Here is a 25,282-nt window from a genome sequence, read left to right on the forward strand (position 1 = left end):
TCCTTACCATACAGGTTACTCTCTTTGCCTGTACCATATATTGCTCATTGGAACGTCATCACCTTTTTTTTTATACGTCCTCCACAACCTTTTCTTTATCTGCAACTCCTGTTTAATAGTATTATTCATCCATTTTACTCCTACTTGATTTCTCCTTCTGACTCTGGGAATACAGTCTGATAAAGCTTTCTTCAAATACTCCTTGAGAATCTCCCACACACCATCAACATCTCTCCCCTTGAATTTCTCATGCCATAGTACAGCTGAAAGCTGACTCCTCAGCTTGCTATAATCACCAGCTTTGTAATTCCACATATATCCATTCTTAATAGAATATTCAGCACATCTTTCAATCTCCCAGGTCAAGACCATATGATCGATTTCCCCAAGTGAAGACATTGTAACTAAATTACTTATTGATATGTTCTCCGATGTTATCACCAGATCTAACACTCTAGAATCGCTTGTCCCTTCCATCACATGCTGTCTCAGATAATTATCTCTTAACAACTGAATAAACTCCATTTCCTTTGTTCCTTGTGGCCATTCCTTTCCCCAATCTATGTCCCCAAAGTTAAAATCCCCCATAATAATTACTTGACCTTCACTCATCGTGCTAATTTGCCAATGCATGCTATCTATATTTTTCATTATTCCCCTTGGATTATAGCAACAACCAATTACATAATTCGCCTTGTTAATCTCTATCTCGCACCAAACAGCCTCTAATGAACTGCCCTCTACATACTTGTCACAGTGAGGTACTTCTATCTTTTTTGGCTTTAATGTTTCGTCTAGCATTAATAAAACCCCTCCACCCATTCTGTCATCTCTGTCCTGCCTGAAAATACTGTACCCCTTACATTCAATCCCAATAACTATATCATTCTTGGTTAACCGAGTTTCGCTAATTCCTATCATTTTCGGACATGTTTTACTAAGTAATGACAAAAATTCTTCACACTTATTCCTAATACTTCGAGCATTAGTATACATAAATTGCAATACTCCCTTCCTCCCATAATCTCCCTGTGTGAGAATTACCCCACTCTGTATACTGTTAACATTCTGCGAACAATTAATCCCAGTTTCACAGCGATTAATGACCTTAGTACTATTTACAGCTGACTGTATCACCTGCCTCCCTAGCAAATCCCATTTCCCTGTTTATGACCCTTTACTCTGTCCTTTATCAATAGATGTTCTAAATGCCAAGCTCCTAATCCATTTAAGTGCAAACCATCTCTCTTAAAATACTCCTTCCTTTTATCAAACTCATCCCAGACATTCATAAAATGAATATTCAGTTTCATTTCTTTGCAAAACCTTTTACACAATCTTGACACCATTCCATTTATAGAAGAAGGAAGATTGTTCAACAAAAAGTGGACAGACGACTACTTTTTTGTCGAGGCAAATACTAAGGCAATCTGCTTAATTTGTAGGGGAATTTGTGCCAGTTTTCAAATACTACAATTTGAAAAGGCATTACACGCAAAAACATACTGCCAAATTTATTGCGTATCAAGGAATGTGTCGTAAAGACAAAATAGCGGAACTGAAAAAAAGTCTATCATCTCAACAAAGTTTTTTAAAAAAAATAACAACTGAAGCGGATTCTATTGTAAAAGCTAGTTATGTGGTTGCAAACTTGATAGCAAAAAAATCAAAATCGTATGCCGATGGTGAGTTTATTAAGCAACGTATGGAAAGCGTGGCAGATATAATTTTCCCTGATAAAAAAGGGGATTTTTCTAAAATCAGTTTGTATCACCAGACTATAGCCAGGCGATTTGATGAAATAGGAAAATCTGTCCAAAAGGTTTGGAGAGTAAAGCTGCTAATTTTAAATTTTATGCTTTGGCGATAGACGAAAGTACTGATGCTACTAATACAGCTCAATTGGCAATTTTTATTAGAGGTATTGATGACGAATATAATATCACTGAAGAAATGGCTTCTTTAGTGCCATTAAAAGACACAACTAAATCAAGAGATTTATACGAAGCAGTGAAAATTACGTTAAAGCGATTTTCTTTGTCCATTGTGAACATATAAGCGCCTCCGTAGCGCAATTAGAAGAACGACGGTACATGCGCCCTTCGATTGGAATAGGCCTAAGTTCTATTCTCGTCGCGACGGGAGGAATCTTTACCTGGTCGATTTCAATCGAAGGTGAGTTAGCCGATTTCATATGGAGGTAGCAGGGTTTTTTCTCCCGGAAACTCGGGTTTTTCATCCCGCATACATACAAATCGGCCCTTCAGAACACACGCAATTTACAGACAAAAATTACTAGTTGTGGTGGTGTTGGAAGTGGGAGGTAGATGGCGTTGATGGAGATGATTCGTAGTAGAGGTTAGGTGTAGAGACAGTTGTAGAGATGTCCTCCCACGATGAGTCTTCGGACTCCTTGGAGGTATCAGGAATAATAATAATAATAATAATAATATCTGGTATAGCTACTGATGGTGCCCCGGCGATGGTAGGTAAAAGAGATGGACTTGTAAAATTAATAGAAGACGATGCAATTGCCTCCCAAAATTTAAGTATGATGAAATATCACTGCATAGTACACCAAGAAAATTTATGCACAAAAGCTTTAAAGATGGATAACGTCATGCAGATTGTCATCAAGGCTGTAAATTTCATAAGGGCCACGGGATTGAATCATCGCCAATTCCAGGAATTCCTTAAATTTATGGATGCTGACTATGGGGACATCATTTACTTTTCGGAAGTAAGATGGTTAAGTTGAGGTAAAATGTTGAAAAGATTTTATGATTTGCGAAATGAAATCAAGTCGTTTATGGAATCAAAAACAAAATTTGTGCCAGAACATGACGATGAAAACTGGCTCACAGATTTGGCATTTTTAGTAGACTTGACCGCTCATTTAAATGAGTTAAACATGCGTCTTCAAGGTGAAAATCAACTGATCAATACAATGTTTCAAACTATAAGAGCGTTCGAAATGAAACTGATACTATGGCAGTCAAACTAAGGCAAACAATTTTATGCATTTCGACACGTTGGCTAAACACGGTCCTGTGAATAACGAAATATATGCAGCCTTGCTTTACGATTTGATACAGGAATTTGAGAAGATGTTTCAAGATTTCCGGAAAAATTATCAATCTTTTAATATATTTGCGACTCCATTTTCAGTCGACATAAACATATTACCTGCCAATTTTCAAATGGAATGCATAGAGCTACAATCTGACATTCAACTTAAACAAAAATTTAATCATGTCTCTTTACTGGACTTCTATAAGCTATATCTTCCCAGAGAAAAAAATCCCTCGCTTCACAATCATGCCTTATTCATGTCATCGCTATTTGGAAGCACCTACATTTGTGAGCAGCTATTTTCAAGGATAAAGCACACGAAGAATAAATCTAGAACCAAAATATCTGATGAGCACCTTGACTCACTGAGAATTGCAACTACTTCCATCGAGCCAAATATCGAAGCATTAGTGTCTCAAAAACAATGTCAAACATCTCACTAATTTCATGTTGCAGTCTTGTCTTTTACTTTTATAATAAAAAATTCATGAATTAATGAAGTTTAAATTACTTAAATATGTTAATTATATAGTCTACGTTTCTTTGCTCATCAGCTATCGTTAGTGTTAGTGTATTTTATGTGTGGTCCAAAACAACTCGTCTTCTTCCAGTGTGACCCAGGGAAGCTAAAAGGTTGGACACCCCTTGCTTTAGATGATCTTTGTTTACACATTTACTTTGTTTATTGAAATTGACCCTTTCTTGATACTTTTTTGGTGTATTTTGGCATCATTTCATTTTGTGCGTTACAGTAACAGTGTTACTGCAGTTGCCTTTTGTTTTATAAAATATATTTATTGTTGTTTAGTAATTTGTTTGTGAATTTGGATTATTATTCACGTAAAGTAAGTACATCTATTATATTTTGCTAAGTTTGAAAATCAGTTAAATTATTTCATTTTAGTTAATTATCTTATTTTGAAAACAAAAGATTTTTATCTTATGTTGGGTAGACGTCTAGAAAATAAATAATTTTCAATAAGAGATTTATTTATATAGAAGAGCCTGTGTAGCTCAGTGGATGTGGCGTTTGCACACCACGGCGCTTGGCTGCACGAAGGAAGACTTGGTTTCGAGTCTAGTCGGCGACTAAAGGAAATTTTTCTAAGCCTTTTTTGGACCGGTTCCCGAGTTAGTCGATCTCTGGCACGGGCAAGCGGGTTTTTCCTCCCGGAAACTCGGGTGTTTCGTCCCGGAAACTCAAGAAAATCGACCGTAGAACCCACATTATTTCAGACATTAAATATATTATGTTAGGGTTAGGGACCACGAGATGGCGGCACCTTTGAGCCGTCTCTCTTCACTGTGTACCGCTTAATTAGTGATAGCCTTGGGCCTTGTATCTCTGATTGGTACCAGTGGAGATTGAACTGCCCACTCAGTCTCCAAAGTTAGATAGGGCTAAATGGCCTCGCCTACTCCCCGCATACGGGAATAAAAAGGCGTTAGCTGATTTGATTTTTTTTTTTATTTATTTATATATTTGTTCTTGTTCTGGTTGGAAGACATTGAGGTTGGGGTCCTTTTACTAATTTCTTTAATAAATAATTTTAATATTCTAGAAATTCCTTAATTATTAAACAATTACCAGAATGTAAAAAATATATAAATATCACTGAGAAATCAATCAGTGGCTAATATCGCTACATGTTAATTTTCAAAAACTACCTAAAATGTAAGCATATTTATCATTCAAAACATCTGAAAAATCCAAGTCTGTAATAAAAAAAAAAAAAATAGTCAGTCTTGGGCCATTCACCTTAAAAATAATAGTCGGTTAAGGGATTAAAAAATAAGTTGAAGGGAAAATTTCAGAAATTATCATTTATTTTCGTGGACAACTTTTAACGCTCTTCTTATTTTAAAGTCTAACCAAGTGTGTTAACCCCTAGATGTCGGAAAAAAAAGCCAAAGAAGTTATCTGGTGCACAACACAGGAAAAGACAATTGCAACGATTACAAATGGAACATGAATTGACTGGAATCGCTGAATAAATTTTTAACTTCAGGACCACATAAAAAACGAGGAACAGAAAGTTCTGACGAGCAAGTACTCCGTATAGCTCTACTACAGGAAAAGAGAGGATACAAGATAACTATGAAGAAACAAATGTTACATGCGAAAATGAAACTGGCCTGACTGGACTGTCTGCAGAAGTTGCAGCAGAAGAAATATTGGATTCCGATTCAGCGAAACACGAAACTTCAAATTTTACTTTAAATTTTAATGTTAATGATCCGGGTACTTGGCCGAATCATATAACTACCAAAGTTAGAGATTGTTTAGTCGAGCATTGCCTGCGTCAATCAGTTCATAAAGAATTTTCCAAAGATGAATCTGGCCGCAAGTTTTCCGATTCATACTATTATCGAACTTTAGCAAATGGAGAAAAACTTTTACAATGTTATTTAGTTTATTCAGAATCGCGAAATTCGGTTTTCTGTTATTATTGCAAAATATTCCCAACTTACTAACGAATACGGTTATAACGATTGGCATCATTTGAGTCATATACTAAAAATACATGAGACAAGTTCCGCGCAGATTAAAAACTGTTCAAAATACAGCGAACTTAAAATGTTGTTGATTAAGAAATGCATTATTAATTGCACACAACAAAGTTTATACAAAACAAAAAATATTGGCAATCTGTTATAGAACAATTAATCTACATAATACAATATTTATCAAGACGGTGGATAGCTTTTAGAGGTTCTTCAGAAAAACCTTTTGAAAATGATAACGACAATTTTTTAAAGTTAGTAGAAACTATCGCTAAATTTGATTCGATAATGGCAGAACACTTGCATCGCATCCAAACATCACAAAAAAGAAACATTGCTCATTATTTAGGTGATAAGAAACCAAATGAAATCATCTCTGAAGCTATAAAACAAAAAATTTTAGAAATAGTTAAAGAGGCGAAATGTTATTCATTAATTCTTGATATAAGCCACACAGAACAATTATCTATTGTTGTTAGATTTGTTAATCAAAATAAAGATACAAATATAGCAGAAATTCATGAACATTTTTTGGGTTTTGAATCTGTAGAAGATATCACTGGGCGAGGACTATTTCAATTTATAAAAAAATATTTAAAATGATTGAATAAGCCGGCAAAGGTTGGTCGATTGGTAGAGTCTTTGCTACTAATGACTCAGTTAAGTAAGTTTGAGCGCGGTCAGTATTTGGAAGGTGATCAATCGCTCAATGCTGTTGGCACCCTCGATGAGTCTTTGCACCACCCTGGAGGTGTCAAATAAAAATAATATTAACATTTCGGATTTACAAGTCCAAGCTTATGATAACGGTTCAAATATGCGAGGCAAACATAATAGACTGCAGAAATAAATTCAAGGGATTTTTTTATTCCGTGTGCTGCTCATTCATTAAATTTGGTAGTTAATAATGCAGCTAAGATATCCTGTGAAACTGTAAATTTTTTGGAAGTAATAAAGGAATTATATAATTATTTTTCAATATCTGTGAAGCGTTGGGCTATATTAAAAAAACGTATTCGTGTTTTAAACTTGAAACCACTTTCTGCTACTAGGTGGGAAAGTAGAGTAGAAGCAATAAAGCCACTTACAAATAATATTAAGGAAATCTACCAGGCTCTTTTTGATATCACGGAAGGTGAAACTAAAGATATCGATTCTAGAGTTCAGGCAGACAGCTTAATTTCAAAGATTTATTCGTTTAAATTTATTTGCTCTGTTCATGTTTGGTACGAAATCTTAAGTCTCGTAAATGTTGCAAGCAAAATAATGCAGAATCAGACATTTGATATCGGAATAATTACAGCAGATCTTGATTATGTTATACAAGAATTAAATACTCGCCGAACAGATCAATATTTTGAAAATATTATGAGAACTGCAAAAGAAGTAGCAAATGATCTTAAGATTGATCCTATTTTTCCAGACATTCGCAAAACAACAAAAACAAAAATGTTTGGTTACGAAGCATCAGATGAGACAACGCATGATCATAAACAGCATTTTAAAATAAATTTTTTTTTCGCGATTTTAGACACGACAATAACTTCAGTCACAGAAAGATTCATACTCTTAAAACAACATAGCGAAGACTTTAAAGTTATAAGAGACATTAGCAAATTAAAAGATTGGAGCGATAAAAATTTAATGAAACATTGTAAAGATTTGCACTTAAAACTGAGCGACAATCAAGATTCCACAATCGCGATATTGATGGTACGACTTTTTTGAGGAATTAAAAACTTTACAATGTTTTATTAAAAAAGAGTTGGCTCCTGAGGATGTTTTAAATTATATATACGAAAATAAATTAACCAACACGTTTCCGAATACTGCGATTGTGATGCGTATTTATTTAACATTCTCAATATCCGTAGCATCAGGGAAAAGAAATTTTTCAAAACTGAAACTAATAAAAAAATATTTGCGGTGAATAATTTCTGGAGAGCATCTAAAGGATTTATCAATTATATCAATTAAAAATAATATTATGGATTCATTAGACATTAAAGATATTATTAAAATTTTTGTGGCGGATAAAGCAAGACGTATAAATATGTAAAATAAATCTACATTTATACTAATTGTTATATAGTTAAAAGCATATCTCCAAATTATCTTTGTTATGTAATATTTCTTTTTATATTAAAATAAATGTAATTTTTGTTTATATATATATATATATATATATATATAGAAAGAGAGAGAGAGAGAGAGAGAGAGAGAGAGAGAGAGAGAGAGAGAGAGAGAGAGAGAGTATATATATATATATATATATATATTTTATTTATTTTTTTATTTTTTTCAAAATTCATTTTTACTCGGTTGGAATATTATAAAAAAGCTTTAATGACTGTTACCGAGAGATAAAAAGATGACAAGATATATTTAAAAAAGATACTACTAGTTTACTAGTTTCGTTACATGAACATCCTTGGGTATCACAATCAAAGAAGTATATAAAAAATTACAGAGACTTAAAATTGTAATAACAGAACAAGTATAAAAAGACAGTAGCGTGTTTGAAAAAAAATGCAAGTATGAGTTCCAAACAAACGAATACTACGCGCTGTCGCGAGTGCGCCAGTACTGAACAGAAGCAACGTGTGCGTCAGAGAGATTGTAACTCAGGCTGTTGTTGATATGAGAGGAATCTAGAGAAATTTCCCTAGATTCAACAATCTTTATTTCGAGTTCATCGTAGCACACATGAATGTTAGAAGTTTGAGTCCAGTTTACAATGTGCTGGCGGCCTTCGTCTGAGTTAGCTGAAAAGAGAACGTGGCTAGAGAGAGCGATAGCTCTAGTCCTGTTATAGGAGATATCTCTATGCTGTTCATCCAAACGTAGAAGGATGGATTTAGCAGTGAAAACTTCGTTCATTACTTAGCAAACATAAACAGAAACATCTTCCTACTCAGTTTCCAGGAGTGTACAAGATGTTGTGTGATTGTGGAAAGCCATACTATGGACAGACTGCTAAATCCATCCTTCTACGTTTGGATGAACACCGTAGAGATATCTCCTATATCTCCTATATTCTCTTGTATTTATATATTAAGGAATTAAGGAATAAACATTTTTGAAAATTTTTATTATAAAAAATTCCTTATTAATGAATTTCAGTGATTACAATGTTCTACTACTGTTAAATAAAATTTATTTTTATGTATGCGTATAAACTGTTTTGTACCTCTAAAAAAGTAAAATTTTTCGCAAAAATTTTTCATGGAAACTTATTTTATGGGGGCGCTGAAAAAAATTTTGCACAAGGGCGCCTCCTACCCAGGGCGCGGCACTGTGTATGTCTTTATGTTTATAGAAGGAATTCATTATTTTTAGGTTATTATAAACTACAAAGTCAATCAATGTTTTACCATTACTGTTTAGAGTATGTTCTCCATGTATTCCTATATTATTATTATTAATTTTCGTGTTTCCAATTCTTGCATTTAAGTCTCCTGCTAAAATTACGTAATCATTTGTATTTATTTTATTATATATGTTTTTTAGCTGATTATAAAAATCATATTATCCTATTCTCTTCCTTCTTCTGGGACATATAAATCAATTATTGCTAAATAGCCTCTATCTATTTTTATTCTAGCATCTATTATTCTCTCATTCCATAATTTATAATGTTTTAACTGTTTTGAAAGGGAGTTATGAATCCAAATCATTACTCCTGCTTGTGCTCTTTGGTCTCTGTCGACTCCACTATATATCACATTAAAATTTTCGGTTCTCATAGTTCCTTTTAATTTCATTTTTGTTTCAGTGATTACTGCTATTTTAAAATTTCTTTCATTTAATAGTTGGTCTAATTCTATTTCTTTATATGCTATTCCTCTTACATTCCAGTTTGCTATATGTATTATATTTTGTCGTTTCCATTTTTGCTTTACCTTTTCATTCCAGGGTCGTTTTCCATAGATTCAATCTGATTATCTTTTTCTGTCAGCTTATAAGTAGAATTATGTTCTCCATGTCAGGGGGACTAGCCTGACGATGGAATAGTTCAGTGGTAGGGCTACCTTAAGGCTTCTGAACTAGCTTCTTCTGAATTGAAACCCATAGGAGGAATTGGGTATATTGAAGGGGAAAGAGTAGATTATGGAAGAATTATAGTAAAGTTTTTAGAGAGGGCATAGTTGTATGGCCAGAATAAAAAGACCCCATGGCCCTCGAGTATTCTAATAGCATAAGGGTCATAAAATAAGAAGAGTTGGCTGATAAGGCCTTATAGGAAAGATTAAAGTAAGTGGATCTTCCTCAAAGTAGAAGAAGAAGAAGAAGAGGATAGATCCAGCTAGGGGATCCATGGGATTGCCACTTCACTTACAATCAAGATGATTTCCCCTTATGTTGGTCCACAAGTCCTTATTCAGTATATTCGGACCACCCCACCATATACGCACTTACACACACACACACACGCATGGTGGGCTCCCCTATCCGCCACTTAAGGGAAGTGCTCTCTAGGGATTACAAGCCCCCCCCCATCACTAACTTTCCGTGATGTTTACAATTATTTCCTCTATGTTTTACTGGTTATTTCTTTTTTAATGTGCACCTGAAGAAGGCTGATACAAGCTGAAACTAGTTATGCTATTGAAAGCTAGGGGTCCATGGGAGTGCCACTTCCCTTACAATCAAGATGATTGCCCCTTATGGTCCTGTTGGTCCACAAGTCCTTATTCAGTATATTCGGACCACCCCACCATATACGCACGCACGCACGTACACACACACACACACACACACACACATGGTGGCTCCCCTATCTGTCACCCAGGGGGATGCGCTCTCTAGGGATTACAGGGTCCCCCATCACTAATTTTCCGTGATGTTTACAATTATTTCCTCTATGTTTTACTGGTCATTTCTTTTTTAATGTGCACCTGAAGAAGGCTGATACAAGCTGAAACTAGTTGTGCTATTAAACTTTGTTTTCATTTTTCTCGGTTTCTAGTCATTCAATATTTTAAAAATATATATAATATATATATACGCGCGCGCTTGTGTGTGTGTGTGTGTGTATTTCTTCTCTTTCCTCTGAATGATTTGGAAGGGGTGGTTTGTATGCCATCTGTTTTTCTTTTATTGCGTTTTCTATATCTGTGTTCCAGATTTTTACTATTTCTTTTTTCAATATTTTATATGATGATCATGATGATGACATATATATATATATATATATATATATATATATATATATATATATATATCATCATCATCATCATCCATTGTCAATCCACTGATGGATAAAAGCAGTTCCAATATTACCCAACATTGTCTGTCCATGGCTCTCCTTTCTCATGTCACTGCTGCAAATTTAATAATACCTTCAAACCACCGTGATTTAGGTCAGCTTGGCGGTCGTTTTTCATCTCGTAGAATATAATCCGGTACTTCTTTTGTCCATCGTTGATGTTGTTCTCGAGCAATATGCACGGCGCATTGTCACTTCAGATGTTTCACTTTTCTTATGATGAGAGACTTTGATTTCTTAACCATGTATTCCTTTTGCGATCCATTCTTGTGATACCAAGCATACTTCGTTCCATATTAAATAATGTTCTACTTTATTTTTGAATTTCCTTTGCTTATAATGTCCATGTTTGACAGACATACGAGGGTGGTATCAAACGTTCTCGGCCTCGACCAGAGATGGCAATATCGGCAAGATTTTTTTTCTCAGTTGGTACATCTGTCCTAAGAATCCATATGAAATTGCAAGTCATTCTATCAAGTAGTTTGTTTTAAACAGCTATCTGATTCAAAAGTGTTGTCTGTATCCCCTGAAATGGATAAAATTGAGTATCATTCGGTTATAAAATTCTTGTAAAAGAAGGTTTAATGCCAAAAGAAATTCATTAGAAGTTCACAAACGTTTATTGGCACTCTTCGCCTTCGTCTTCAACAATTAAGAAATGGGCTGGCGATTTCAAACGTGGCCGTACCCGCCTCGAAGATAATCCACGTGAAGGACGTCGAAAAAGTGTAATAACACCAGAAATAATTGATCAAGTGCAGGATATGGTATTGGATGACCAGCGGTTCAAAGTGCATGAAATTGCTGAGAATACAGGGATTTCCAAAGAACGTGTAGGATATATTTTGCATGAAGAATTGCAAATGAAAAATGTTAGCGCAAAATGGGTGCAGCGCTTGCTCACAGCGGATCAAAAAAGAACTTGCATGAAAATCTAGGAACAGTGCTTGGAGAATTTTAAGAAGAACAAAACTGATTTTGTGCATCTATTTATTACTATGGATGAGACTTGGATTCACCATTACCCTCCAGAATCCAAACAGTGGACAGAAGCTGGTTGTTCAGAGCCAAAGAAGACAAAGTCGGTCATCAGCAGGAAAGGTCATGGCATCGGTGTTTTGGGATGCATTTTGTTTATTAATTATCTCGAAAAGGGTAAAACAATAACCAGGGAGTATAATTCAAATCTTTTAACCAGACCAGACGAAAAAATTGTTGAGAAAAGAACCGGTTTGCAGAAGAAAAAAATCATCTTTCATCAGGACAATGCACCTGCCCACAAAAGTGTCTGGGCAATTGGAAAATTACGGATCTCCACTATGAATTGTTGGAACACCACCCTATTCCCCAGATTTGGCTCTCTCTGACTTCTATCTCTTCCCAAAACTAAAATTATTCCTCCCTGGTCAGCGATTTTCTTTGAATCAAGAGTGATTGCAGCTGTAGAGGGGTATTTTGCAGATCTTACAGAGAACCACTACAGGGGCGGGATAATGGCGCTGGAGCATCTCTGGAATAAACGTATTGGTCTTAAGGGAGATAATTTTGAAATTGTAAATTCGTTTTTACATCGTTAGGCCGAGAACTTTTCAGACCACCCTCGTATATATATATATATACGAGGGTATATTAAATATTACTAAAAAATGATATTAAAGCAGCTGCTATAACAACAACAAAAAAAACATACTAGTAGCAGGATTATAAAGATAACATTCCAAGAGTTGCTTTGAAATGGATTCCAAACGGAAAAAGAAAAAGGAAGTGGCCTTAATTAAGTTAGCAGATAATGGCAAAATATAAATTAAGAGTAGCTGAGTGGAGAGCTGGATAAAAGCTGAACTGCTGGCAAAATACAAGTATTCCCAAGAAACGGATTTTGGCCTATGTACCCTGAAGAATGAAGAGAAGTAAACAAGTAAGGACAAGATAATGGAAGAGAAGTGGCGACATTTCTTGAACCTAAAATCCTAACATATACAGTATACATTAAGTCTGAGTTATGCTTCGATTATTCGAAAGGGATTAAAAAACAGATGTTTTGAGAAGAACCTTCCTTGCCAGTACCAAATTTCGGCAAAGTTTGTAACGAGTTGAAAACTGGCCTACAAAAATATCATCTACTTGGCAAACCAATTAACTTATTACAGCCTTCAGTGGAGATGTCTAGCACTGTTGTCATAGCGCTAGACATCTCCAACTACACTTGACATTTCCAAGTCAAGTGCAGTCGCCGAATGGAGGAACTTTTTCTAAGCCTTTCTACGAGTGGTTCCCGAGTTAGTCGATCTCTGGCACGAGCAAGCGGTTATTTTTTCCAGAAAACTGGAATTTTTCGACTGGTAAACTCAATTATGAAAGTGAGTTTGTGTAGCTCAGTGGATGTGGCGTTTGCACACCACGGTGCTTGACCTCACGAAGGAACACTTCTTGGTTTCGAATCTAGTAGGCGACTAGAAAAAATTTTTCTAAGCCTTATTTCGACCGGTTCCAGAGTTAGTCGATCTCTGGCACGGGCAAGCGGGTTTTTTCTCTTGGAAACTCGGATTCGTTCCGTAAACTCAAGAAAATCGACGCTAGAACCCACATTATTTCAGACATTAAATACGAGTGTTAGGGACCACGAGATGGCGACAATTGTTGAGCCACCCCTCTTAATTGCATGCCACTTAATTAGTGATAGCCTTGGGTCAGCTATCTCTGATTGGTACCAGTAGAGATTGAACTGCCCACTCAGTCTCCAAAAGTTAGATATGGCTGAACGGCCTCGCATATTCTCTATATACGGGAATAAAAATGCGTTAGCTGATTTTTTTATATTGAGCATATAAAAGAAAATATATCAGACAATGCATATCCTGTTAGAGTTAGTTAAAAGAGATGGTAGAACATTTTTACCCGTTACTTCATTGGTTGCTGCTAATATTATCATAAGATCACAATGTCATAATCTCGGAACATTGGTTCGAGAATACATTGTGGTTGGTCGGTGAATTTAGCGCTCACGTGAAATGGGCGATTTTTGCCTGTTTTATTGTGCTTTTCCCTTAGATTAGTCTTTTATATTATATTAGTGTAGATTTTATTAGGATATTTCAATAATAACTATAAGTTTAAAATGGCTTCAAAAACGCACAAAAAACGTAATGCTAAGGAGAGGACATCAGGTGAGAACAGAAAGGCTAGCCCCATTAATGTGGTTATTGAAGATGTGGAGGAGGCTAATGAAAATGAATTAACCAAAATAGCAAAAATTAAAGCAGCACATCAAAGAGATGATGAGGGAAGCAAAAAGGGCCAGAGGCGTTTAATTGAGCATAGGGTAAAAAGAAAATTAAGCAGAAAAACAAGAATAACAGAGTAAGTCAGAAAGTAACGAAAATCAGGTAAGTGACATTGTTTGCAAAAAGAAAGATGTTATTTGGTATAGTGACTCTATTAAAAAAAAAAAAAAACATGCTATTGATGATAGAGTTATAACTTCCAGTTTTCCTGGCGCGAAAATTAAGAATATAAACCAAGCAATTCAAAACTAGTAAACGAGATCGTAACTGTAGTAAGTACTAACCACTGAACTAGCAATAAGTTCAGTATGAGAAAGGACACGAAAGGATTGTTGGAAGCGAGAGTGAAGAGTGAGAAAGTGAAAATCGTCACCATTTACCTCAACATGATCAAAATGAATTAAGAAGGGCTATTGATTCGATGCATAGGCTACGTAGAAGGAATGGATGCAAGTTTTTAGATGTGTGGAGTTTGTTCCAGGAAAGATTGGATTTGTATATGAGGAACAGCCGACACCAGAATGAATTCGCATCAGGAATCTAGAAAAACTAATAACTGGAATGACACCTAACACAGAAAGCCAGAGAAGATAATTTATAAAGGGAGGAATGTTGAGAATGTGAGTGTAAGAGCGACAGTAGTAGTAATAGTAGGGGGGATCATCACTATGAACAAAATAGGGATAGGGTAAATTGTGGAGGATGTGATGTCGGAAACGTGACGTCATTAGTCGGACACTATGAACCGGATCAAGATCAAGATAAGACAAGGTTTCGTGCCATGATTTGTCAGACACTCTAAAACAAATAGGGATAGGGTAAATGGTGGGAAGTGACGAGTGTCATGGATGTGTGTGTGTTGTTATCAAATGTAGATAAGTAGCGTAATTTGTTATTATTATTATTATTACGGGAAACTCCATGGAGTCTTTAGACTCATCAAGGGATGCCCTAAACATCATGTCAAGAACAACTATTCAACATGCACACAGTATCTATCATACTTTGCCGTGAACTCATTCACAGCCATGGCATCCACAACAGACTCTGGCAGCTTATTCCACTCATTCACAACTCTCCAAGTAAAAAACCTAGTTCTAACACTCTTGCTCAGTTTCCATGCATGGCCCCTAGTCCTGTTCTGAAAAATATCATCTGAATTAAACTTATAGAAACCCTTCAGTAATTTGAATGTCTCAATCATATCATCTCTTTTCCACCTATCAACCCACAAATCTTCAACCTGTTCTCATAAGGTTCATTCCATAGACATGCTATCATCTTGGTCACAAGCCTCTGGATCCTCTCCACCTCCTCCCCAACAAGAAGAATACCTGGCACCCAGATATGGGTACAGTAGTCAAGATGGGGTCTTATAAGGCTCGATACAGAGGAACAATAACTTGTTTGTCCCTGCATGTCAAAGTATTCTTCAGTAACCAAGTGATTTGATGAGCTGCTTTAGCTGCTTTTGCAATGTTCCCTCTAAATTTCAACTCCCTTGTTAGGTGTAAATAAGTCACATCGAGTTGAAGTGGAAAGGGAAGTTATTTTAGTGGGGAGGTTTGACTTACTGTGTGTCGTGAGTGGCAGATTTGTGTGAGTGCCTTGTTTTTGTTTATTTTTAATGGTGCCTTATGAGTAATGGTTTTATTGTATGCCCCCACCGTCGGTAGGTCTCTCCTTGGCATTTTGCCAAGAATAGTCGATTCATGTGAAGGGGAGAAAAAAATGAAGGATGTACGAATTGGTCGCCAACATGCGAAATCACGTGCTTTGTTGTCTATCGCTGTTCTAGTAGTAGTTTGATTTTTGTTGTCGCATTTTTGCATTATTTTTTTATTATTAATTTGTATGATGAATCCAGTACAGTCAATAAGTTCTGTTGTTAAACGTCAATAGCTCTTGCAAACGAATATTGAATAATGTGCTGACATTCTGCGAAAAAGAATCGTCAGAAGGCCATCTCCTTGTTCCCCTTTCTCAAGTCGTAAAACGTGCAAGTGCGATTGCGGGCGTATCGGGGTCGACTGTTAAAAGAATTCGCAGGGAATCAAAAGGTGAAGGTAAGCCAAAATTTAAATCTAAAAAAAAAAGCGCCAGAGAAAGAAAACCATCGAAACCGTAGCTTTGAATGATTTTGATGTAGCCGTTGTAAGAACTATTCACGAATTTTACGTGGTCAAGAAAAGAGTGCCAACTGTTCCGAAATTGATTCCTGTGCTTAAAGAAAAAATAAATTTTCCTTGGAAAAGACAAACTTTAAAGAAAATACTTCATGAAATCGGATTTTGATTAAAAAGTCCCAGAATAAAAGGAAACTTATCATGGAGCAAAGTGACATTCTTTTATCTAGAACGTAGTATTTGAGAGCAATAAGACTTTTCAGGGAGGATAAAAGACCGATTGTGTATCTAGATGAAACTTGGATTGATAGTAATTTAACTTATAGAAAATATTGGCAATCTAAAGAAGAATGTGGAGTGCTACAAACGGGAAATGCCTTGGCACATAATAATTTTGTGTGTGGGTGGAGAAATGGCTTTTTTACCGAATTCAAATTTACTATACAAAGCCAATTCGACTACTGGAGATTACCATGGGGAAATGAATTCTACAATCTTCGAAAAGTGGGCAGAAGAAAAACTGACTCCAAACCTTCCTAAAATTTGCTGTTATAATTAATAACACTTTATATCACTCTATTCGATTAAATAAAGTTCCAAATTGGTCTAATAAGAAGCAAGTTCTTGTGGATTGGCTCTCTGCAAATAACATTTCTCATTCCTCAGATATGCGAAAAATTGAAATGCATAATTTGATCAAAAGAAACTATTTAAATTCGACACGAATTTAAATTCAAAGCTAGAAATCCATGCTCAAAGAGCATGGATTTCTAGCTTTGAGGCTTCCACCATATCATTGCGATATTAATGCTATTGAGTATGTTTGAGCAGAAGTGAAAAGTTTCATTCTCCATTGCAACATAACTGGTGATATTTACATGTCGAAACTTTTTAACCTTCAAGAAGATTGAAAGTATTACAGTTCAAAACTGGGGAAAATATTGCTCATGTCACCTCATTGGAAAATATGTATTGGGACAGAGACGGAATTATCAAAGAATTATGCGAACCTTTGGTGATCAGTTTAAGTGAAAGTAATGGCGATTTGGACACCGATTCAGATGACACTGAAGAATAAATGGATTTGATAATAGTATTTTTTTCCAACCTTTTTTTTGAATGGGTTTGTTAAAAGAGTCAAAACAAGTCATAAATAATTAATCGGTTTAGGACATTAAAGTGTCTCAGTTCTCTCAACTGTAAGTTTCGAATATCTAAGTTCATTTGAAAATATTTCTGTTTTTTTGTATAATTATTTTTATTTTATAGAAAACTTTCTTAAAAATAAACTTAGTTAAATTTTTGTTTTATGCTGTAATTTTTTAATTTTGTTAACACTCTACATACATTTTTCCAACTGTTATACAAGCAAAACAGTTACACTTTAAAAGCAGTGTTCATAAAAGTAAAGCTAAATTTTCCGACCTGTAATAATAAACAAACTCATCCCAGAACACAGATTGATTACCCTATTATCGGAATGGATTGCCCTTTTTCTGACATGCTCAGAAGTGCCAAAGGATCTCTAATCATTGAGCGAACTATAGTATGGAATTCTGCGTGATGTTTGGAGTATGGAAGGCTTGGATTTCCATGGGGGAGCATCCATCGTTGACGTTACGTTGTGTCTTTAGTTCGCATATGGAATTGTTAGTAATGATCAGAGCATGAACTTCTGGGTTTTTGTTAGAGTATGGAATGTCAGAAATTTCCCTGGTGGAGCATCCGTCATTGACGTCACGTTGTATCTTTATGTTTTAACCCCAGTTGTCGAAACTGTCAAGTTTCGTTCACGTGTTGCATTGTGAGATGGTCAGAGTATTGAATTCTGAAAAAATTCAGATGGATAAGGTAAGAATTAGAAAAGTGACGATGCGTTGTGTCTTTGGTTCGAGTGTGGAATTATGGGTAATGGTCAGAGTGTGGAATTCTGGGTAATGGTCAGAGTGTGGAATTCTGGGATGCGTCAGTGATGTGAGATGAGGTTTTTGTTTGTGTGTGGCATTATGGGTAATGATTAGAGATTGGAATTCTGGGAGGATATTTGGTGGTGTTGGGAGCTTTGACTTGATTGTGGAACTATGGAAGAATATTTGTCAATATACCAGGAGACATTTTCTGAAATAATTAATTACTGGATTTCTCTGGTGTCCTCATCCCCCCCCCCAAACACAAACAGATTTATTTTTCTTTCATGTTTACATTTTCTAAAATAATTAACTACTGGAATTTTAGTTTTACTGCTTTTTTTTTCTTTAATGTTTTTCTTGTCAATAGGTTGTAGTCAGATATTTTCTAAAATAATTAATTACAAGCTATCAGTGGGGTCCCAAAACACATTTTTTTTACTTTCATGTTCACATTTTCTAAAATAATTAATTACTCCAATCTCAGTTTTACTGTGTCTATGTAATATTTAATATCTTAAAAACTTCATTAGTTTTCTAATTAAATGTTACCTTCATTACAAATTCTAAGCTGAATAAACATTCTTAAATATGGAGAACACATCAATGACACCCTAATTGTTCATTTAAGTTTACAAATAAACATTTATTTGACTGAAATATTATTTACAAGTATATTTACAATGAAAAATTCAAACATGTAATTGCCTAGAAATATTTCACAAGATTTGTCTCTCTTGCTATTTTCCTGAAGAAAGAAAAATTCCAAAGGGTTTTGGGTTTGCTGATTTTTTTTTTTTACTTTACAGGATGCACAAAACAGTACAGTACAGTACAGTACAGTACAGCACAACACACACATGCACACAAGACGATCTGCAGCCTGAAAGAACGAATTGCAATAAATAAACTGAAAATGCACTCGATTATTGTTTCTTATAGGTTTCTGTCCAGTGTGACGTCATGAGTTGAAGAGGAAATTTACGTTATTGTCGTGGGTATGAGTGACTTCCTCTGTGTAACATTCTGGGTGATGGTTATAGTATGGAATTCTGGGTAATGGTTAGAGTATAGAATTCTGACAAGTGAGATGATTTTTTTTGTTCGCGTGTGGCATTATGGTTTTTTTTCTGTTCCTGGCATTAATTTCATGGTAAAGATATTTTTTAAAAACTCATTTGTTATGTTACGTATTTTTTACAACACAAATAAATAATTATTTATTCTTATTTCAATTGGATATTAGGTCTGTACTATAATTTTCAACTTAATTCCTCTGTTACAACTTCCATAGATTATACTTTAGACTGCCGTATTTTTCTTTTGCTTTAGTAAGTGTTGACTGAAAGGAAATGAGACAAACAAGGATTGGAAATAAAATAAAGTCACTGCTATCCTTTTCTGTTAATTTTTACACTGTAGTGTGACAGATTGCATTATCTGTCACACTGAAATATTTGAAGGTCGGCATGAACAAATAAGACTAATAAATCACTGGGTTGATTTTCAAAAAAGTCTCAGTTTGAGGCAAGAAATTTCACAAGATTTGTCTGAAAACTATCAAATTTCTTTTGGATATTTCTATTCTAATCTGTTGGATTCATCTAATATGTTAACAAAATTGTCACTATTTTATTCATTTTGTACTTTATCCATTAAAAAATATACAATTACATTATATGCTGTCTTTTTTTGTTCTACTTATAGAATAAGATCGTACAGTTTTGAAATAAGTTTCGATTGTCAGTCACATGATTTTAAACTTTTACCATGTACAACTCTGTGAAAAGAAAATTTACCTTCTCTTTATTTTTTAAAATATTATCAAGCATTACTAATATTACTTGCTCAAACAACATTTTTGATGTAATAGCAAGTGATTAGTTCTGTCACTCATATGTCCGAAACTGTCGAGTGGAGGCAAAAATATAGCAATAGGTGGTTGGAGGGTGACAGTGTAGTCGAGGGTGATAGCAGTCTTCCCTACAATTCCCTCCCCCTCTCCTCCAGATCTCCTCAATCAAGACATGAGAGACCTTCCTGTTTGCAGATATCTGTTAGTGTTGTCACTTATCTCAAACTGATAACTTTATCAGTTATTTGTTCATGCCGACCTTCAAATATTTCACGAATAGTGCCAACTTTTTGAAAAAAAAAAAATTTGGCTTCAGAAGTAGTTTGGAAGCACAATTAATCAGATATTAAATTAATAGCCAGAATTTTAGTGCAGAAGATTTAACATAAAATGTATAGTATCAGACCTATTGTTCAGTTGAAATAATAATAACAATAATATATTACTTTATTTGTGTTGGAAAAATACTTAACTTAATAAGGATAATATAGAAAACCAAGGCACACAGATAAGTTTTTCCCTATGATGTCACAAGGTAAGATAAAATCACATCAACATCACCAGCATGCAAAAACATGCCCATGAATCATCTGCGCGAATGTTACATTTTGAAGAAACGGTCAGTTAAAGAGTACTATAAGGAATAACACTCTTGTGCGTTTTTTTCAGTTTACTGCAATTTGTACATACATTGCAGCTATCGTATTGTGTTGTGCTGTTTTGTGTCCAGTAAAATAAAATAATGGATGAACCCCAAAAACCTTTGAAAATTTTTCTTCAGGAAAATAGCATGAGACAAAATAATCCACATAGCTCTAAAAGAATTGAAACTGATTATTTTAGAAGATACATATGTGTTGTGGTTATTGAGAAGCACATGGGGGGGGGAGATTGCCGGTGGAGTGATATCCTAGGATACTTGCAAAAAAAGTAGAGTACAAATTGGATATTGGAGATTATTATATTCTCAAATGTCAAGATGGTGAACTAATGATAGAGGAAACAGGAAATGGTATAAGTAAACTTTTCTCTATTACCTGCGAAGAAGCCGAACGATTTTCACCAAAAATATATGACATTAATAATCATTTACTATTTTTGGAAACTGAATTACCATGCATTCATACCATGGGAAAAATTATCACTAACCATCTAAATTCATCAATGGTAAAATTAGACTTTCAAGACTATTCAATTCGATAAAGATTCTTTATTTTGGCACATTTACAAACACCATACGAAGACTGCTTGTGTCTATCTGGCCACAAAAAGAATACATGGAAAGTTTAGTGAGGCACAGTGTCATATGCAGGTTAACACATCAGATGTATGGAGCTGTGCATCCTATGGTGTCCATTCTTAAATCTTTTGCGTGACTAGCTATTTTGATGTAATGTAATCAAGAAACAGTGCGTAACCAACATTTTCTTTTATTGAACTCATTGGAAAATGTTAAGAGTGTAAACTAATTTTGTGAAATATTTCTAGGTAATTACATATTCGAATTTTTCTCTGTGAATATACTTGTAAATAATATTGCAGCAAAATATAATATGCATTTGTAAACTTAAATGAACAAAAGATTTTTGTTGCTGATGTGTTTTCAACAGTGAAATTTTACTCAGTTATTCTGTTTAGAAGTTGATATATAAAACCATAACTTTATACCTTAATGCAATTCAGTTTAATTACTGTTAAAAAAAGTTAACATTTCTTTAGGTAAAAGTAATGAACTTTTAAGATCTAGAAAATTACATTATATGAAGACCACATGTGTAAAAATCGGTGAAAAAGAAATGTTTAAGCAGAAATGTTAACACAGATCATAATACAAGAAAACGTAGATGTAAAAAAAGTGGAGAAAACTGATATCCTGTAATTAATTATTTTAGAAAATTGTCTAATGCTACCTATTGACATTATTTGAGTTATCTGTAAACATTTCGTCCATATACTCGAAAACCAGAACTGATAATCTAAATTAGAATGTTGGTGTCATTATCATCAGAGGACCATACATAAACATCAAAATGAGGATATGAGCATTGATTAGACACCGTTGACTTTTACACTCACTCTAAAGTTTTAAATGTTTGGAACTTTGTAACGTAGAAATTAACAAAGTATACTACAGAGCTAATACTCATTTGAAATAAGAAATAACTATTTATTTGTGCTGACAAAAGAAGTTTCTCATAAGAAAACGCTAACGCAGAGTCCAAACCTTGTTTGTCTCATATTCTTTAGTTAAACTTACTAATGCTAAAAAAATACATTTTCAAAAAAAATAAAATAAAATTTAAGCTAGAGAAGTAGCATTGAAGCACAAGGAACTGAAGATAAAATTAATAGCCAGAAGGGACAGGTTCATCCCCACAATTTTGCAAACAAAAGCAGTTTCTGTATATCAATGATGTAGACATAAAAAGTAGATTTTCAAAAGCCTATTTTGAATTTTTAAAGTAAAATAGAGAAAAACAACCAAGCAGATTGGAAAATATATATATATAGAAGCATATCAAAACCCCGTATCGAGTGATGCAAATTTTCTGGTTGCATTATTCCAAATGATGAAAACAATATGGGTGTGCATGTCAAAACTTTGAAAAGCTGATGAATTTCTGGTTTGCCATGATCATAAATATTTATTTGAAGGTAAACATTTTATTTTTCTTTACAAGTTTTTTTATGGTCGACATTGATGTTGCATATTGTTTTTAAGAAATATGGTAATCCTGCTTTAAGAAACTTGTTTAAGTTTAAAGCCTTAATTTCTGTTTAGTTATGAATGTGAAAAAAAATTATGAGTGCAAAAAGCAGTTTCTGTATGTCAACGAAGGAGATAAAAATTATATTTTTATAAAGCATATTTTTAATTTTTATGAAAAATGCATCTCTTAAGAAATGTGGGAAAGCAGGCTCAAAGTTACAGAGCAGCTTTCATGAATACAAATGAAGTCTGGATTTTGAGCTTCAGATATTGATGCATCCTCAGAATTTGTTAATTCCTTATCTCAACTTCTGAAAAATCAGTTGTTGAAATACACAATCTCTGCTGAGGTTTCAGTTATTTCAGTTATAAAAATACTACTGCAGGATTTAAAGAAAAATGGAGAAAAACAAAAAAGCAGATTAAAAAAAGATAAAAAAAAAAAAGATATCAAAAGTCCACATCGAGTGATGCGAATTTTCAGGTTGCAATATTCCAAATGATGAAAACAATTTGGGTGTGAATGTCAAGACTTTGAAAAGTTGAGGAATTTCTTGCTTGCCATGATCATAAATATTTATTTGAAGGTAAACCTATTTTTCGTTACAATTTGTTTTACGATCGACATTGATGTCGCATAGTTTTCAAGAAATATGGTAACCCTACTTTCAGACACTTGTTAAGTTTCATCTTAATTTGTTTAGTGATGAATGCGAAAAAAAATTAAAAAATTTACGAGTTCAAATCACCAAGTCATAGTGGAATCTGTCACACTACAGTGTGAAAATTAACAGAAGAGGACAGTGGTGACTTTACTTTACTTCCAATCCTTGTTTGTCTTATTTCCTTTAAGCCAACACTCACTAAAGCAAAAAAAAACAAAAAAAAAACGGGAGTCTAAAGTATAATCTTTAGAAGTTGTAACAGACGAATTAAGTTGAAAATTATAGTACCAGACCTAATATTCAGTTGAAATAAGAAATAATTATTTAATTGTGTTGTAAAAAATATGTAACATAATAAATGAGTTAAAAAAATAACAATACTATGAAATTAATGCCAGAAACGGGAAAAAAAACCATAATGCTACACGCGAACAACAACAACAAAAAAATCTCACTTGTCAGAATTCCACTCTAACCATTACCCAGAATTCCACACAGGAAGAAGTCACTCATACCCACGACAATAACGTACATTTCCACTTCAACTCAATGACGTCACACTGGACAGAAACCTATAAGAAACAATAATCGAGTGCATTTTCAGTTTATTTACTGCAATTCGTTCTTTCAGGCTGCAGATCGTCTTGTGTGTATGTGTGCGCTGTGCTGTACTGTACTGTTTTGTATCCCGTAAAGTAAAAAAAAAAAAAAATCAGCAAACCCAAAACCCTTTGGAATTTTTCTTTCTTCAGGAAAACAGGAAGAAAGACAACTCTTGTGAAATATTTCTAGGTAATTACATGTTTGAATTTTTCATTGTGAATATACTTGTAAATAATATTTCAGTCAAATAAATGTGTATTTGTAAACTTAAATGAACAATTAAGGTGTTGTTGATGTGTTCTCCATATTTAAGAATATTTATTCTGCTTAGAATATGTAATGAAGGTAAGATTTAATTAGAAGACTAATGGAGTTTTTAAGATCTTAAACATTACATAGACACAGTAAAACTGAGATTGCAGTAATTAATTATTTTAGAAAATGTGAACATGAAAGAAAAAAAATGTGTTTGGTGGACACCACTGATAGCTTGTATTTCATTATTTTAGAAAATATCTAACTACAACCTATTAAAAAGAAAAATATGAAAGAAAAAAAAGCAGTAAAATTGAGATTCCAGTAGTTAATTATTTTAGAAAATGTAAACACGAAAGAAAAAAAATGTGTTCATGTTTGGGGGGGGGGGGTGAGGACACCAGAGAAATCCAGTAACTAATTATTTTAGAAAATGTCTCCTGGTATATTGAGAAATATTCTCCCATAGTTCCACAATGAAGTCAAAGCCCCCAACACGACCAAATATCCTCCCAGAATTCCAATCTCTAATCAATACCCATAATGCCACCCATGAACAAAAAGCTCATCTCACATCACTGACAAATACCAACACATCCCAAACATCTGAATCTTTTCAGAATCCCATACTAAAACCATTACCCATAATGCCATATGCAAACAAAACTTGACAGCATCAACAACTGGGTTTAAAAGACCAGATCCCAGAATTCCATACTAAAACTATTACCCACAATTCCACATGCAAACCAAAGACACAACATGATGTCAATGACGGATGCTCACCAGAGAAATTCCTAACATTCCATACTCTAACAATCACCCAGAATTCCATACTAAAACCATTACCCATAAGCCACCACTGAAAACAAATAAAAAGTAGGCACTCACACAAATCTGTCACTCATGACACACAGGAAATCACCTCCCCCACTACAATAACTTCCCTTTCCACTTCAACTCAATGACGTCACTTATTTACACACAACAAATTACATCACTTATCTACATCTGATAACAACACACAC

This window comes from Typopeltis vanoorti, chromosome 3 (assembly GCF_054136105.1).
Source record: "Typopeltis vanoorti isolate ZY-2024b chromosome 3, IOZ_Tvanoo_1.0, whole genome shotgun sequence".
NCBI classification, from domain to species: Eukaryota; Metazoa; Arthropoda; class Arachnida; order Uropygi; family Thelyphonidae; genus Typopeltis; species Typopeltis vanoorti.